Source organism: Eleutherodactylus coqui, chromosome 3 (genome assembly GCF_035609145.1).
Source record: "Eleutherodactylus coqui strain aEleCoq1 chromosome 3, aEleCoq1.hap1, whole genome shotgun sequence".
NCBI lineage: Eukaryota > Metazoa > Chordata > Amphibia > Anura > Eleutherodactylidae > Eleutherodactylus > Eleutherodactylus coqui.
In genome coordinates, this window is record NC_089839.1 from 2211466 (window position 1) to 2227123 (window position 15658).

General features: G+C 44.9%; 1 protein-coding gene across 1 annotated transcript in view; it reads left to right on the forward strand.

Moving 5' to 3' along the window:
- RPS6KC1 (ribosomal protein S6 kinase C1) overlaps positions 1 to 15658 on the forward strand; it is a 273886-nt gene that overhangs the window by 239571 nt on the left and 18657 nt on the right. The gene's annotated exons all lie outside the window — the stretch shown is intronic.

Here is a 15658-nt window from a genome sequence, read left to right on the forward strand (position 1 = left end):
ACATAGGGGGTCACTTACTTTCCTCCTGTACTGTGGATGATGGGCGGAACAGCTGTGTGTTATTAGTTACATTACGTAGGGGGTCACTTACTTTCCTCCTGTACTGTAGATGATGGGCGGTACAGCTGTGTGTTATTAGTTACATTACATAGGGGGTCACTTACTTTCCTCCTGTACTGTGGATGATGGGCGGTACAGCTGTGTGTTATTAGTTACATTACATAGGGGGTCACTTACTTTCCTCCTGTACTGTGGATGATGGGTGGTACAGCAGTGTGGTATTAGTTACATTACATAGGGGGTCACTTACTTTCCTCCTGTACTGTGGATGATGGGCGGAACAGCTGTGTGTTATTAGTTACATTACGTAGGGGGTCACTTACTTTCCTCCTGTACTGTGGATGATGGGCGGAACAGCTGTGTGTTATTAGTTACATTACGTAGGGGGTCACTTACTTTCCTCCTGTACTGTAGATGATGGGCGGTACAGCTGTGTGTTATTAGTTACATTACATAGGGGGCACTTACTTTCCTCCTGTACTGTGGATGATGGGCGGAACAGCTGTGTGTTATTAGTTACATTACATAGGGGGTCACTTACTTTCCTCCTGTACTGTGGATGATGGGTGGTACAGCTGTGTTATTAGTTACATTACATAGGGGGTCACTTACTTTCCTCCTGTACTGTGGATGATGGGCGGTACAGCTGTGTGTTATTAGTTACATTACATAGGGGGTCACTTACTTTCCTCCTGCACTGTGGATGATGGGCGGTACAGCTGTGTGTTATTAGTTACATTACATAGGGGGTCACTTACTTTCCTCCTGCACTGTGGATGATGGGCGGTACAGCTGTGTGTTATTAGTTATATTACATAGGGGGTCACTTGCTTTCCTCCTGTACTGTGGATGATGGGTGGTACAGCTGTGTAGTATTAGTTACATTACATAGGGGGTCACTTACTTTCCTCCTGCACTGTGGATGATGGGTGGTACAGCTGTGTGTTATTAGTTACATTACATAGGGGGTCACTTACTTTCCTCCTGTACTGTGGATGATGGGAGGTACAGCTGTGTGTTATTAGTTACATTACATAGGGGGTCACTTACTTTCCTCCTGTACTGTGGATGATGGGTGGTACAGCTGTGTGTTATTAGTTACATTACATAGGGGGTCACTTACTTTCCTCCTGTACTGTGGATGATGGGCGGAACAGCTGTGTGTTATTAGTTACATTACATAGGGGGTCACTTACTTTCCTCCTGTACTGTGGATGATGGGCGGTACAGCTGTGTGTTATTAGTTACATTACATAGGGGGTCACTTACTTTCCCCCGTACTGTGGATGATGGGCGGTACAGCTGTGTGTTATTAGTTACATTACATAGGGGGTCACTTACTTTCCCCCTGTACTGTAGATGATGGGCGGTACAGCTGTGTGTTATTAGTTACATTACATAGGGGGTCACTTACTTTCCTCCTGTACTGTGGATGATGGGCGGTACAGCTGTGTGTTATTAGTTACATTACGTAGGGGGTCACTTACTTTCCTCCTGTAATGTGGATGATGGGCGGTACAGCTGTGTGTTATTAGTTACATTACATAGGGGGTCACTTACTTTCCTCCTGTACTGTGGATGATGGGCGGTACAGCTGTGTGTTATTAGTTACATTACATAGGGGGTCACTTACTTTCCTCCTGTACTGTGGATGATGGGCGGTACAGCTGTGTGTTATTAGTTACATTACATAGGGGGTCACTTACTTTCCTCCTGTACTGTGGGGGATGGGCGGTACAGCTGTGTATTATTAGTTACATTACATAGGGGGTCACTTACTTTCCTCCTGTACTGTGGATGATGGGCGGTACAGCTGTGTGTTATTAGTTACATTACATAGGGGGTCACTTACTTTCCTCCTGTACTGTGGATGATGGGCGGTACAGCTGTGTGTTATTAGTTACATTACATAGGGGGTCACTTACTTTCCTCCTGTACTGTGGGGGATGGGCGGTACAGCTGTGTGTTATTAGTTACATTACATAGGGGGTCACTTACTTTCCCCCTGTACTGTAGATGATGGGCGGTACAGCTGTGTGTTATTAGTTACATTACATAGGGGGTCACTTACTTTCCTCCTGTACTGTGGATGATGGGCGGTACAGCTGTGTTATTAGTTACATTACATAGGGGGTCACTTACTTTCCTCCTGTACTGTGGATGATGGGTGGTACAGCTGTGTTATTAGTTACATTACATAGGGGGTCACTTACTTTCCTCCTGTGCTGTAGATGATGGGCGGTACAGCTGTGTGTTATTAGTTACATTACATAGGGGGTCACTTACTTTCCACCTGTACTGTGGATGATGGGTGGTACAGCTGTATGTTATTAGTTACATTACATAGGGGGTCACTTACTTTCCTCCTGCACTGTGGATGATGGGCGGTACAGCTGTATGTTATTTGTTACATTACATAGGGGGTCACTTACTTTCCTCCTGTACTGTGGATGATGGGCGGTACAGCTGTGTGTTATTAGTTATATTACATAGGGGGTCACTTACTTTCCTCCTGTACTGTGGATGATGGGCGGTATCGCTGTGTGTTATTAGTTACATTACATAGGGGGTCACTTACTTTCCTCCTGTACTGTGGATGATGGGTAGTACAGCTGTGTGTTATTAGTTACATTACATAGGGGGTCACTTACTTTCCTCCTGTACTGTGGATGATGGGCGGTATCGCTGTGTGTTATTAGTTACATTACATAGGGGGTCACTTACTTTCCTCCTGTACTGTGGATGATGGGTAGTACAGCTGTGTGTTATTAGTTATATTACATAGGGGGTCACTTACTTTCCTCGTGTACTGTGGATGATGGGCGGTATCGCTGTGTGTTATTAGTTACATTACATAGGGGGTCACTTACTTTCCTCCTGCACTGTGGATGATGGGTGGTACAGCTGTGTGTTATTAGTTACATTACATAGGGGGTCACTTACTTTCCTCCTGTACTGTGGATGATGGGCGGTACAGCTGTGTGTTATTAGTTACATTACATAGGGGGTCACTTACTTTCCTCCTGTACTGTGGATGATGGGCGGTACAGCTGTGTGTTATCAGTTACATTACATAGGGGGTCACTTACTTTCCTCCTGCACTGTGGATGATGGGCGGTACAGCTCTGTGTTATTAGTTATATTACATAGGGGGTCACTTACTTTCCTCCTGTACTGTGGATGATGGGTGGTACAGCTGTGTGTTATTAGTTACATTACATAGGGGGTCACTTACTTTCCTCCTGTACTGTGGATGATGGGCGGTACAGCTGTGTGTTATTAGTTACATTACATAGGGGGTCACTTACTTTCCTCCTGTACTGTGGATGATGGGCGGTACAGCTGTGTGTTATTAGTTACATTACATAGGGGGTCACTTACTTTCCTCCTGTACTGTGGATGATGGGCGGTACAGCTGTGTGTTATTAGTTACATTACATAGGGGGTCACTTACTTTCCTCCTGTACTGTGGATGATGGGCGGACAGCTGTGTGTTATTAGTTACATTACATAGGGGTTCACTTACTTTCCTCCTGTACTGTGGATGTTGGGCGGTACAGCTGTATGTTATTAGTTACATTATATAGGGGGTCACTTACTTTCCCCCTGCACTCTGGATGATGGGCGGTACAGCTGTGTGTTATTAGTTACATTACATAGGGGGTCACTTACTTTCCTCCTGTACTGCGGATGATGGGTGGTACAGCAATGTGGTATTAGTTACATTACATAGGGGGTCACTTACTTTCCTCCTGTACTGTGGATGATGGGCGGAACAGCTGTGTGTTATTAGTTACATTACATAGGGGGTCATTTACTTTCCTCCTGTACTGTGGATGATGGGCGGTACAGCTGTGTGTTATTAGTTACATTACATAGGGGGTCACTTACTTTCTTCCTGTACTGTGGGGGATGGGCGGTACAGCTGTGTGTTATTAGTTACATTACATAGGGGGTCACTTACTTTCCCCCTGCACTGTGGATGATGGGCGGTACAGCTGTGTGTTATTAGTTACATTACATAGGGGGTCACTTACTTTCCTCCTGTACTGTGGATGATGGGCTGTACAGCTGTGTTATTAGTTACATTACATAGGGGGTCACTTACTTTCCTCCTGTACTGTGGATGATGGGTGGTACAGCTGTATGTTATTAGTTACATTACATAGGGGGTCACTTACTTTCCCCCGTGCTGTGAATGATGGGTGGTACAGCTGTGTGTTATTAGTTACATTACATAGGGGGTCACTTACTTTCCTCCTGTACTGTGGATGATGGGCGGTACAGCTGTGTTATTAGTTACATTACATAGGGGGTCACTTACTTTCCTCCTGTACTGTGGATGATGGGTGGTACAGCTGTGTGTTATTAGTTACATTACATAGGGGGTCACTTACTTTCCTCCTGTACTGTGGATGATGGGTGGTACAGCTGTGTGTTATTAGTTACATTACATAGGGGGTCACTTACTTTCCCCCGTGCTGTGAATGATGGGTGGTACAGCTGTGTGTTATTAGTTACATTACATAGGGGGTCACTTACTTTCCTCCTGTACTGTGGATGATGGGTGGTACAGCTGTGTGTTATTAGTTACATTACATAGGGGGTCACTTACTTTCCTCCTGTACTGTGGATGATGGGTGGTACAGCTGTGTGTTATTAGTTACATTACATAGGGGGTCTCTTACTTTCCTCCTGTACTGTGGATGATGGGCGGTACAGCTGTGTGTTAGTTACATTACATAGGGGGTCACTTACTTTCCTCCTGTACTGTGGATGATGGGTGGTACAGCTGTGTGTTATTAGTTACATTATATAGGGGGTCACTTACTTTCCTCCTGTACTGTGGATGATGGGTGGTACAGCTGTGTGTTATTAGTTACATTACATAGGGGGTCACTTACTTTCCCCCTGTACTGTGGATGATGGGTGGTACAGCTGTGTGTTATTAGTTACATTACATAGGGGGTCACTTACTTTCCTCCTTTACTGTGGATGATGGGTGGTACAGCTGTGTGTTATTAGTTACATTACATAGGGGGTCACTTACTTTCCTCCTGTACTGTGGATGATGGGCGGTACAGCTGTATGTTATTAGTTACATTATGTAGGGGGTCACTTACTTTCCCCCTGCACTGTGGATGATGGGCGGTACAGCTGTGTGTTATTAGTTACATTACATAGGGGGTCACTTACTTTCCTCCTGTACTGTGGATGATGGGTGGTACAGCTGTGTGTTATTAGTTACATTACATAGGGGGTCACTTACTTTCCCCCTGTACTGTGGATGATGGGCGGTACAGCTGTGTGTTATTAGTTACATTACATAGGGGGTCACTTACTTTCCTCCTGTACTGTGGATGATGAGCGGTACAGCTGTGTGTTATTAGTTACATTACATAGGGGGTCACTTACTTTCCTCCTGTACTGTGGATGATGGCGGTACAGCTGTGTGTTATTAGTTACATTATATAGGGGGTCACTTACTTTCCTCCTGCACTGTGGATGATGGGTTGTACAGCTGTGTGTTATTACATTACATAGGGGGTCACTTACTTTCCCCCTGCACTGTGGATGATGGGTGGTACAGCTGTGTGTTATTAGTTACATTACATAGGGGGTCACTTACTTTCCTCCTGTACTGTGGATGATGGGTGGTACAGCTGTGTGGTATTAGTTACATTACATAGGGGGTCACTTACTTTCCCCCTGTACTGTGGATGATGGGCGGTACAGCTGTGTGTTATTAGTTACATTACATAGGGGGTCACTTACTTTCCTCCTGTACTGTGGATGATGGGCGGTACAGCTGTGTGTTATCAGTTACATTACATAGGGGGTCACTTACTTTCCTCCTGCACTGTGGATGATGGGCGGTACAGCTCTGTGTTATTAGTTATATTACATAGGGGGTCACTTACTTTCCTCCTGTACTGTGGATGTTGGGCGGTACAGCTGTATGTTATTAGTTACATTATATAGGGGGTCACTTACTTTCCCCCTGCACTCTGGATGATGGGCGGTACAGCTGTGTGTTATTAGTTACATTACATAGGGGGTCACTTACTTTCCTCCTGTACTGCGGATGATGGGTGGTACAGCAATGTGGTATTAGTTACATTACATAGGGGGTCACTTACTTTCCTCCTGTACTGTGGATGATGGGCGGAACAGCTGTGTGTTATTAGTTACATTACATAGGGGGTCATTTACTTTCCTCCTGTACTGTGGATGATGGGTGGTTCAGCTGTGTTATTAGTTACATTACATAGGGGGTCACTTACTTTCCTCCTGTACTGTGGATGATGGGAGGTACAGCTGTGTGTTATTAGTTACATTACATAGGGGGTCACTTACTTTCCTCCTGTACTGTGGATGATGGGAGGTACAGCTGTGTGTTATTAGTTACATTACATAGGGGGTCACTTACTTTCCCCCTGTACTGTGGATGATGGGCGGTACAGCTGTGTGTTATTAGTTACATTACATAGGGGGTCACTTACTTTCCCCCTGTACTGTGGATGATGGGTGGTACAGCTGTGTGTTATTAGTTACATTACATAGGGGGTCACTTACTTTCCTCCTGCACTGTGGATGATGGGTAGTACAGCTGTGTGTTATTAGTTACATTACATAGGGGGTCACTTACTTTCCTCCTGTACTGTGGATGATGGGCGGTACAGCTGTGTGTTATTAGTTACATTACATAGGGGGTCACTTACTTTCCTCCTGTACTGTAGATGATGGGCGGTACAGCTGTGTGTTATTAGTTACATTACATAGGGGGTCACTTACTTTCCTCCTGTACTGTGGATGATGGGCGGTACAGCTGTGTGTTATTAGTTACATTACGTAGGGGGTCACTTACTTTCCTCCTGTACTGTAGATGATGGGCGGTACAGCTGTGTGTTATTAGTTACATTACGTAGGGGGTCACTTACTTTCCTCCTGTACTGTGGATGATGGGCGGTACAGCTGTGTGTTATTAGTTACATTACGTAGGGGGTCACTTACTTTCCTCCTGTACTGTGGATGATGGGTGGTACAGCTGTGTGTTATTAGTTACATTACATAGGGGGTCACTTACTTTCCTCCTGTACTGTGGATGATGGGTGGTACAGCAGTGTGGTATTAGTTACATTACATAGGGGGTCACTTACTTTCCTCCTGTACTGTGGATGATGGGCGGAACAGCTGTGTGTTATTAGTTACATTACATAGGGGGTCACTTACTTTCCTCCTGTACTGTGGATGATGGGTGGTACAGCTGTGTTATTAGTTACATTACATAGGGGGTCACTTACTTTCCTCCTGTACTGTGGATGATGGGCGGTACAGCTGTGTTATTAGTTACATTATATAGGGGGTCACTTACTTTCCCCCTGCACTCTGGATGATGGGCGGTACAGCTGTGTGTTATTAGTTACATTACATAGGGGGTCACTTACTTTCCTCCTGTACTGCGGATGATGGGTGGTACAGCAATGTGGTATTAGTTACATTACATAGGGGGTCACTTACTTTCCTCCTGTACTGTGGATGATGGGCGGAACAGCTGTGTGTTATTAGTTACATTACATAGGGGGTCATTTACTTTCCTCCTGTACTGTGGATGATGGGCGGTACAGCTGTGTGTTATTAGTTACATTACATAGGGGGTCACTTACTTTCTTCCTGTACTGTGGGGGATGGGCGGTACAGCTGTGTGTTATTAGTTACATTACATAGGGGGTCACTTACTTTCCCCCTGCACTGTGGATGATGGGCGGTACAGCTGTGTGTTATTAGTTACATTACATAGGGGGTCACTTACTTTCCTCCTGTACTGTGGATGATGGGCTGTACAGCTGTGTTATTAGTTACATTACATAGGGGGTCACTTACTTTCCTCCTGTACTGTGGATGATGGGTGGTACAGCTGTATGTTATTAGTTACATTACATAGGGGGTCACTTACTTTCCCCCGTGCTGTGAATGATGGGTGGTACAGCTGTGTGTTATTAGTTACATTACATAGGGGGTCACTTACTTTCCTCCTGTACTGTGGATGATGGGCGGTACAGCTGTGTTATTAGTTACATTACATAGGGGGTCACTTACTTTCCTCCTGTACTGTGGATGATGGGTGGTACAGCTGTGTGTTATTAGTTACATTACATAGGGGGTCACTTACTTTCCTCCTGTACTGTGGATGATGGGTGGTACAGCTGTGTGTTATTAGTTACATTACATAGGGGGTCACTTACTTTCCCCCGTGCTGTGAATGATGGGTGGTACAGCTGTGTGTTATTAGTTACATTACATAGGGGGTCACTTACTTTCCTCCTGTACTGTGGATGATGGGTGGTACAGCTGTGTGTTATTAGTTACATTACATAGGGGGTCACTTACTTTCCTCCTGTACTGTGGATGATGGGTGGTACAGCTGTGTGTTATTAGTTACATTACATAGGGGGTCTCTTACTTTCCTCCTGTACTGTGGATGATGGGCGGTACAGCTGTGTGTTAGTTACATTACATAGGGGGTCACTTACTTTCCTCCTGTACTGTGGATGATGGGTGGTACAGCTGTGTGTTATTAGTTACATTATATAGGGGGTCACTTACTTTCCTCCTGTACTGTGGATGATGGGTGGTACAGCTGTGTGTTATTAGTTACATTACATAGGGGGTCACTTACTTTCCCCCTGTACTGTGGATGATGGGTGGTACAGCTGTGTGTTATTAGTTACATTACATAGGGGGTCACTTACTTTCCTCCTTTACTGTGGATGATGGGTGGTACAGCTGTGTGTTATTAGTTACATTACATAGGGGGTCACTTACTTTCCTCCTGTACTGTGGATGATGGGCGGTACAGCTGTATGTTATTAGTTACATTATGTAGGGGGTCACTTACTTTCCCCCTGCACTGTGGATGATGGGCGGTACAGCTGTGTGTTATTAGTTACATTACATAGGGGGTCACTTACTTTCCTCCTGTACTGTGGATGATGGGTGGTACAGCTGTGTGTTATTAGTTACATTACATAGGGGGTCACTTACTTTCCCCCTGTACTGTGGATGATGGGCGGTACAGCTGTGTGTTATTAGTTACATTACATAGGGGGTCACTTACTTTCCTCCTGTACTGTGGATGATGAGCGGTACAGCTGTGTGTTATTAGTTACATTACATAGGGGGTCACTTACTTTCCTCCTGTACTGTGGATGATGGCGGTACAGCTGTGTGTTATTAGTTACATTATATAGGGGGTCACTTACTTTCCTCCTGCACTGTGGATGATGGGTTGTACAGCTGTGTGTTATTACATTACATAGGGGGTCACTTACTTTCCCCCTGCACTGTGGATGATGGGTGGTACAGCTGTGTGTTATTAGTTACATTACATAGGGGGTCACTTACTTTCCTCCTGTACTGTGGATGATGGGTGGTACAGCTGTGTGGTATTAGTTACATTACATAGGGGGTCACTTACTTTCCCCCTGTACTGTGGATGATGGGCGGTACAGCTGTGTGTTATTAGTTACATTACATAGGGGGTCACTTACTTTCCTCCTGTACTGTGGATGATGGGCGGTACAGCTGTGTGTTATCAGTTACATTACATAGGGGGTCACTTACTTTCCTCCTGCACTGTGGATGATGGGCGGTACAGCTCTGTGTTATTAGTTATATTACATAGGGGGTCACTTACTTTCCTCCTGTACTGTGGATGTTGGGCGGTACAGCTGTATGTTATTAGTTACATTATATAGGGGGTCACTTACTTTCCCCCTGCACTCTGGATGATGGGCGGTACAGCTGTGTGTTATTAGTTACATTACATAGGGGGTCACTTACTTTCCTCCTGTACTGCGGATGATGGGTGGTACAGCAATGTGGTATTAGTTACATTACATAGGGGGTCACTTACTTTCCTCCTGTACTGTGGATGATGGGCGGAACAGCTGTGTGTTATTAGTTACATTACATAGGGGGTCATTTACTTTCCTCCTGTACTGTGGATGATGGGTGGTTCAGCTGTGTTATTAGTTACATTACATAGGGGGTCACTTACTTTCCTCCTGTACTGTGGATGATGGGAGGTACAGCTGTGTGTTATTAGTTACATTACATAGGGGGTCACTTACTTTCCTCCTGTACTGTGGATGATGGGAGGTACAGCTGTGTGTTATTAGTTACATTACATAGGGGGTCACTTACTTTCCCCCTGTACTGTGGATGATGGGCGGTACAGCTGTGTGTTATTAGTTACATTACATAGGGGGTCACTTACTTTCTCCCTGTACTGTGGATGATGGGTGGTACAGCTGTGTGTTATTAGTTACATTACATAGGGGGTCACTTACTTTCCTCCTGCACTGTGGATGATGGGTAGTACAGCTGTGTGTTATTAGTTACATTACATAGGGGGTCACTTACTTTCCTCCTGTACTGTGGATGATGGGCGGTACAGCTGTGTGTTATTAGTTACATTACATAGGGGGTCACTTACTTTCCTCCTGTACTGTAGATGATGGGCGGTACAGCTGTGTGTTATTAGTTACATTACATAGGGGGTCACTTACTTTCCTCCTGTACTGTGGATGATGGGCGGTACAGCTGTGTGTTATTAGTTACATTACGTAGGGGGTCACTTACTTTCCTCCTGTACTGTAGATGATGGGCGGTACAGCTGTGTGTTATTAGTTACATTACGTAGGGGGTCACTTACTTTCCTCCTGTACTGTGGATGATGGGCGGTACAGCTGTGTGTTATTAGTTACATTACGTAGGGGGTCACTTACTTTCCTCCTGTACTGTGGATGATGGGTGGTACAGCTGTGTGTTATTAGTTACATTACATAGGGGGTCACTTACTTTCCTCCTGTACTGTGGATGATGGGTGGTACAGCAGTGTGGTATTAGTTACATTACATAGGGGGTCACTTACTTTCCTCCTGTACTGTGGATGATGGGCGGAACAGCTGTGTGTTATTAGTTACATTACATAGGGGGTCACTTACTTTCCTCCTGTACTGTGGATGATGGGTGGTACAGCTGTGTTATTAGTTACATTACATAGGGGGTCACTTACTTTCCTCCTGTACTGTGGATGATGGGCGGTACAGCTGTGTGTTATTAGTTACATTACATAGGGGGTCACTTACTTTCCTCCTGCACTGTGGATGATGGGCGGTACAGCTGTGTGTTATTAGTTACATTACATAGGGGGTCACTTACTTTCCTCCTGTACTGTGGATGATGGGCGGTACAGCTGTGTGTTATTAGTTACATTACATAGGGGGTCACTTACTTTCCTCCTGTACTGTGGATGATGGGTGGTACAGCTGTGTGTTATTAGTTACATTACATAGGGGGTCACTTACTTTCCTCCTGTACTGTGGATGATGGGCGGTACAGCTGTGTGTTATTAGTTACATTACATAGGGGGTCACTTACTTTCCTCCTGCACTGTGGATGATGGGCGGTACAGCTGTGTGTTATTAGTTATATTACATAGGGGGTCACTTACTTTCCTCCTGCACTGTGGATGATGGGTAGTACAGCTGTGTGTTATTAGTTACATTACATAGGGGGTCACTTACTTTCCTCCTGTACTGTGGATGATGGGTGGTACAGCTGTGTGTTATTAGTTACATTACATAGGGGGTCACTTACTTTCCTCCTGTACTGTGGATGATGGGCGGTACAGCTGTGTGTTATTAGTTACATTACATAGGGGGTCACTTACTTTCCTCCTGTACTGTGGATGATGGGTAGTACAGCTGTGTGTTATTAGTTACATAGGGGGTCACTTACTTTCCTCCTGTACTGTGGATGATGGGTGGTACAGCTGTGTTATTAGTTACATTACATAGGGGGTCACTTACTTTCCTCCTGTACTGTGGATGATGGGCGGTACAGCTGTGTGTTATTAGTTACATTACATAGGGGGTCACTTACTTTCCTCCTGCACTGTGGATGATGGGCGGTACAGCTGTGTGTTATTAGTTACATTACATAGGGGGTCACTTACTTTCCTCCTGTACTGTGGATGATGGGCGGTACAGCTGTGTGTTATTAGTTACATTACATAGGGGGTCACTTACTTTCCTCCTGTACTGTGGATGATGGGTGGTACAGCTGTGTGTTATTAGTTACATTACATAGGGGGTCACTTACTTTCCTCCTGTACTGTGGATGATGGGCGGTACAGCTGTGTGTTATTAGTTACATTACATAGGGGGTCACTTACTTTCCTCCTGCACTGTGGATGATGGGCGGTACAGCTGTGTGTTATTAGTTATATTACATAGGGGGTCACTTACTTTCCTCCTGCACTGTGGATGATGGGTAGTACAGCTGTGTGTTATTAGTTACATTACATAGGGGGTCACTTACTTTCCTCCTGTACTGTGGATGATGGGTGGTACAGCTGTGTGTTATTAGTTACATTACATAGGGGGTCACTTACTTTCCTCCTGTACTGTGGATGATGGGCGGTACAGCTGTGTGTTATTAGTTACATTACATAGGGGGTCACTTACTTTCCTCCTGTACTGTGGATGATGGGTAGTACAGCTGTGTGTTATTAGTTACATAGGGGGTCACTTACTTTCCTCCTGTACTGTGGATGATGGGCGGTACAGCTGTGTGTTATTAGTTACATTACATAGGGGGTCACTTACTTTCCTCCTGTACTGTGGATGATGGGCGGAACAGCTGTGTGTTATTAGTTACATTACATAGGGGGTCACTTACTTTCCTCCTGTACTGTGGATGATGGGCGGTACAGCTGTGTGTTATTAGTTACATTACATAGGGGGTCACTTACTTTCCCCCGTACTGTGGATGATGGGCGGTACAGCTGTGTGTTATTAGTTACATTACATAGGGGGTCACTTACTTTCCCCCTGTACTGTAGATGATGGGCGGTACAGCTGTGTGTTATTAGTTACATTACATAGGGGGTCACTTACTTTCCTCCTGTACTGTGGATGATGGGCGGTACAGCTGGGTGTTATTAGTTACATTACGTAGGGGGTCACTTACTTTCCTCCTGTAATGTGGATGATGGGCGGTACAGCTGTGTGTTATTAGTTACATTACATAGGGGGTCACTTACTTTCCTCCTGTACTGTGGGGGATGGGCGGTACAGCTGTGTGTTATTAGTTACATTACATAGGGGGTCACTTACTTTCCTCCTGCACTGTGGATGATGGGCGGTACAGCTGTGTGTTATTAGTTACATTACATAGGGGGTCACTTACTTTCCTCCTGTACTGTAGATGATGGGCGGTACAGCTGTGTGTTATTAGTTACATTACATAGGGGGTCACTTACTTTCCTCCTGTACTGTGGATGATGGGAGGTACAGCTGTGTGTTATTAGTTACATTACGTAGGGGGTCACTTACTTTCCTCCTGTACTGTGGATGATGGGAGGTACAGCTGTGTGTTATTAGTTACATTACATAGGGGGTCACTTACTTTCCTCCTGTACTGTAGATGATGGGCGGTACAGCTGTGTGTTATTAGTTACATTACATAGGGGGTCACTTACTTTCCTCCTGCACTGTGGATGATGGGCGGTACAGCTGTGTGTTATTAGTTACATTACATAGGGGGTCACTTACTTTCCTCCTGTACTGTGGATGATGGGTGGTACAGATATGTTATTAGTTACATTACATAGGGGGTCACTTACTTTCCTCCTACACTGTGGATGATGGGCGGTACAGCTGTGTGTTATTAGTTATATTACATAGGGGGTCACTTACTTTCCTCCTGCACTGTGGATGATGGGCGGTACAGCTGTGTTATTAGTTACATTACATAGGGGGTCACTTACTTTCCTCCAGTACTGTGGATGATGGGCGGTACAGCTGTGTGTTATTAGTTACATTACATAGGGGGTCACTTACTTTCCTCCTGTGCTGTAGATGATGGGCGGTACAGCTGTGTGTTATTAGTTACATTACATAGGGGGTCACTTACTTTCCACCTGTACTGTGGATGATGGGTGGTACAGCTGTATGTTATTAGTTACATTACATAGGGGGTCACTTACTTTCCTCCTGCACTGTGGATGATGGGCGGTACAGCTGTATGTTATTTGTTACATTACATAAGGGGTCACTTACTTTCCTCCTGTACTGTGGATGATGGGCGGAACAGCTGTGTGTTATTAGTTACATTACATAGGGGGTCACTTACTTTCCTCCTGTACTGTGGATGATGGGTAGTACAGCTGTGTGTTATTAGTTACATTACATAGGGGGTCACTTACTTTCTTCCTGTACTGTGGATGATGGGCGGTACAGCTGTGTGTTATTAGTTACATTACATAGGGGGTCACTTACTTTCCTCCTGTACTGTGGATGATGGGTAGTACAGCTGTGTGTTATTAGTTATATTACATAGGGGGTCACTTACTTTACTCGTGTACTGTGGATGATGGGCGGTATCGCTGTGTGTTATTAGTTACATTACATAGGGGGTCACTTACTTTCCTCCTGCACTGTGGATGATGGGTGGTACAGCTGTGTGTTATTAGTTACATTACATAGGGGGTCACTTACTTTCCTCCTACACTGTGGATGATGGGCGGTACAGCTGTGTGTTATTAGTTACATTACATAGGGGGTCACTTACTTTCCTCCTGCACTGTGGATGATGGGTGGTACAGCTGTGTGTTATTAGTTACATTACATAGGGGGTCACTTACTTTCCTCCTGTACTGTGGATGATGGGCGGTACAGCTGTGTGTTATTAGTTACATTACATAGGGGGTCACTTACTTTCCTCCTGTACTGTGGATGATGGGTGGTACAGCTGTGTGTTATTAGTTACATTACATAGGGGGTCACTTACTTTCCTCCTGTACTGTGGATGATGGGCGGTACAGCTGTATGTTATTAGTTACATTACATAGGGGGTCACTTACTTTCCCCCTGTACTGTGGATGATGGGCGGTACAGCTGTGTGTTATTAGTACATTACATAGGGGGTCACTTACTTTCCTCCTGTACTGTGGATGATGGGCGGTACAGCTGTGTGTTATTAGTTACGTTACATAGGGGGTCACTTACTTTCCTCCTGTACTGTGGATGATGGACGGTACAGCTGTGTGTTATTAGTTACATTACATAGGGGGTCACTTACTTTCCTCCTGCACTGTGGGTGATGGGTGGTACAGCTGTGTATTATTAGTTACATTACATAGGGGGTCACTTACTTTCCTCCTGTACTGTGGATGATGGGCGGTACAGCTGTGTTATTAGTTACATTACATAGGGGGTCACTTACTTTCCTCCTGTACTGTGGATGATGGGCGGTACAGCTGTGTGTTATTAGTTACATTACATAGGGGGTCACTTACTTTCTTCCTGTACTGTGGATGATGGGTGGTACAGCTGTGTGGTATTAGTTACATTACATAGGGGGTCACTTACTTTCCTCCTGTACTGTGGATGATGGGCAGTACAGCTGTGTGTTATTAGTTACATTACATAGGGGTCACTTACTTTCCTCCTGTACTATGGATGATGGGTGGTACAGCTGTGTGTTATTAGTTACATTACATAGGGGGTCACCTACTTTCCTCCTGTAC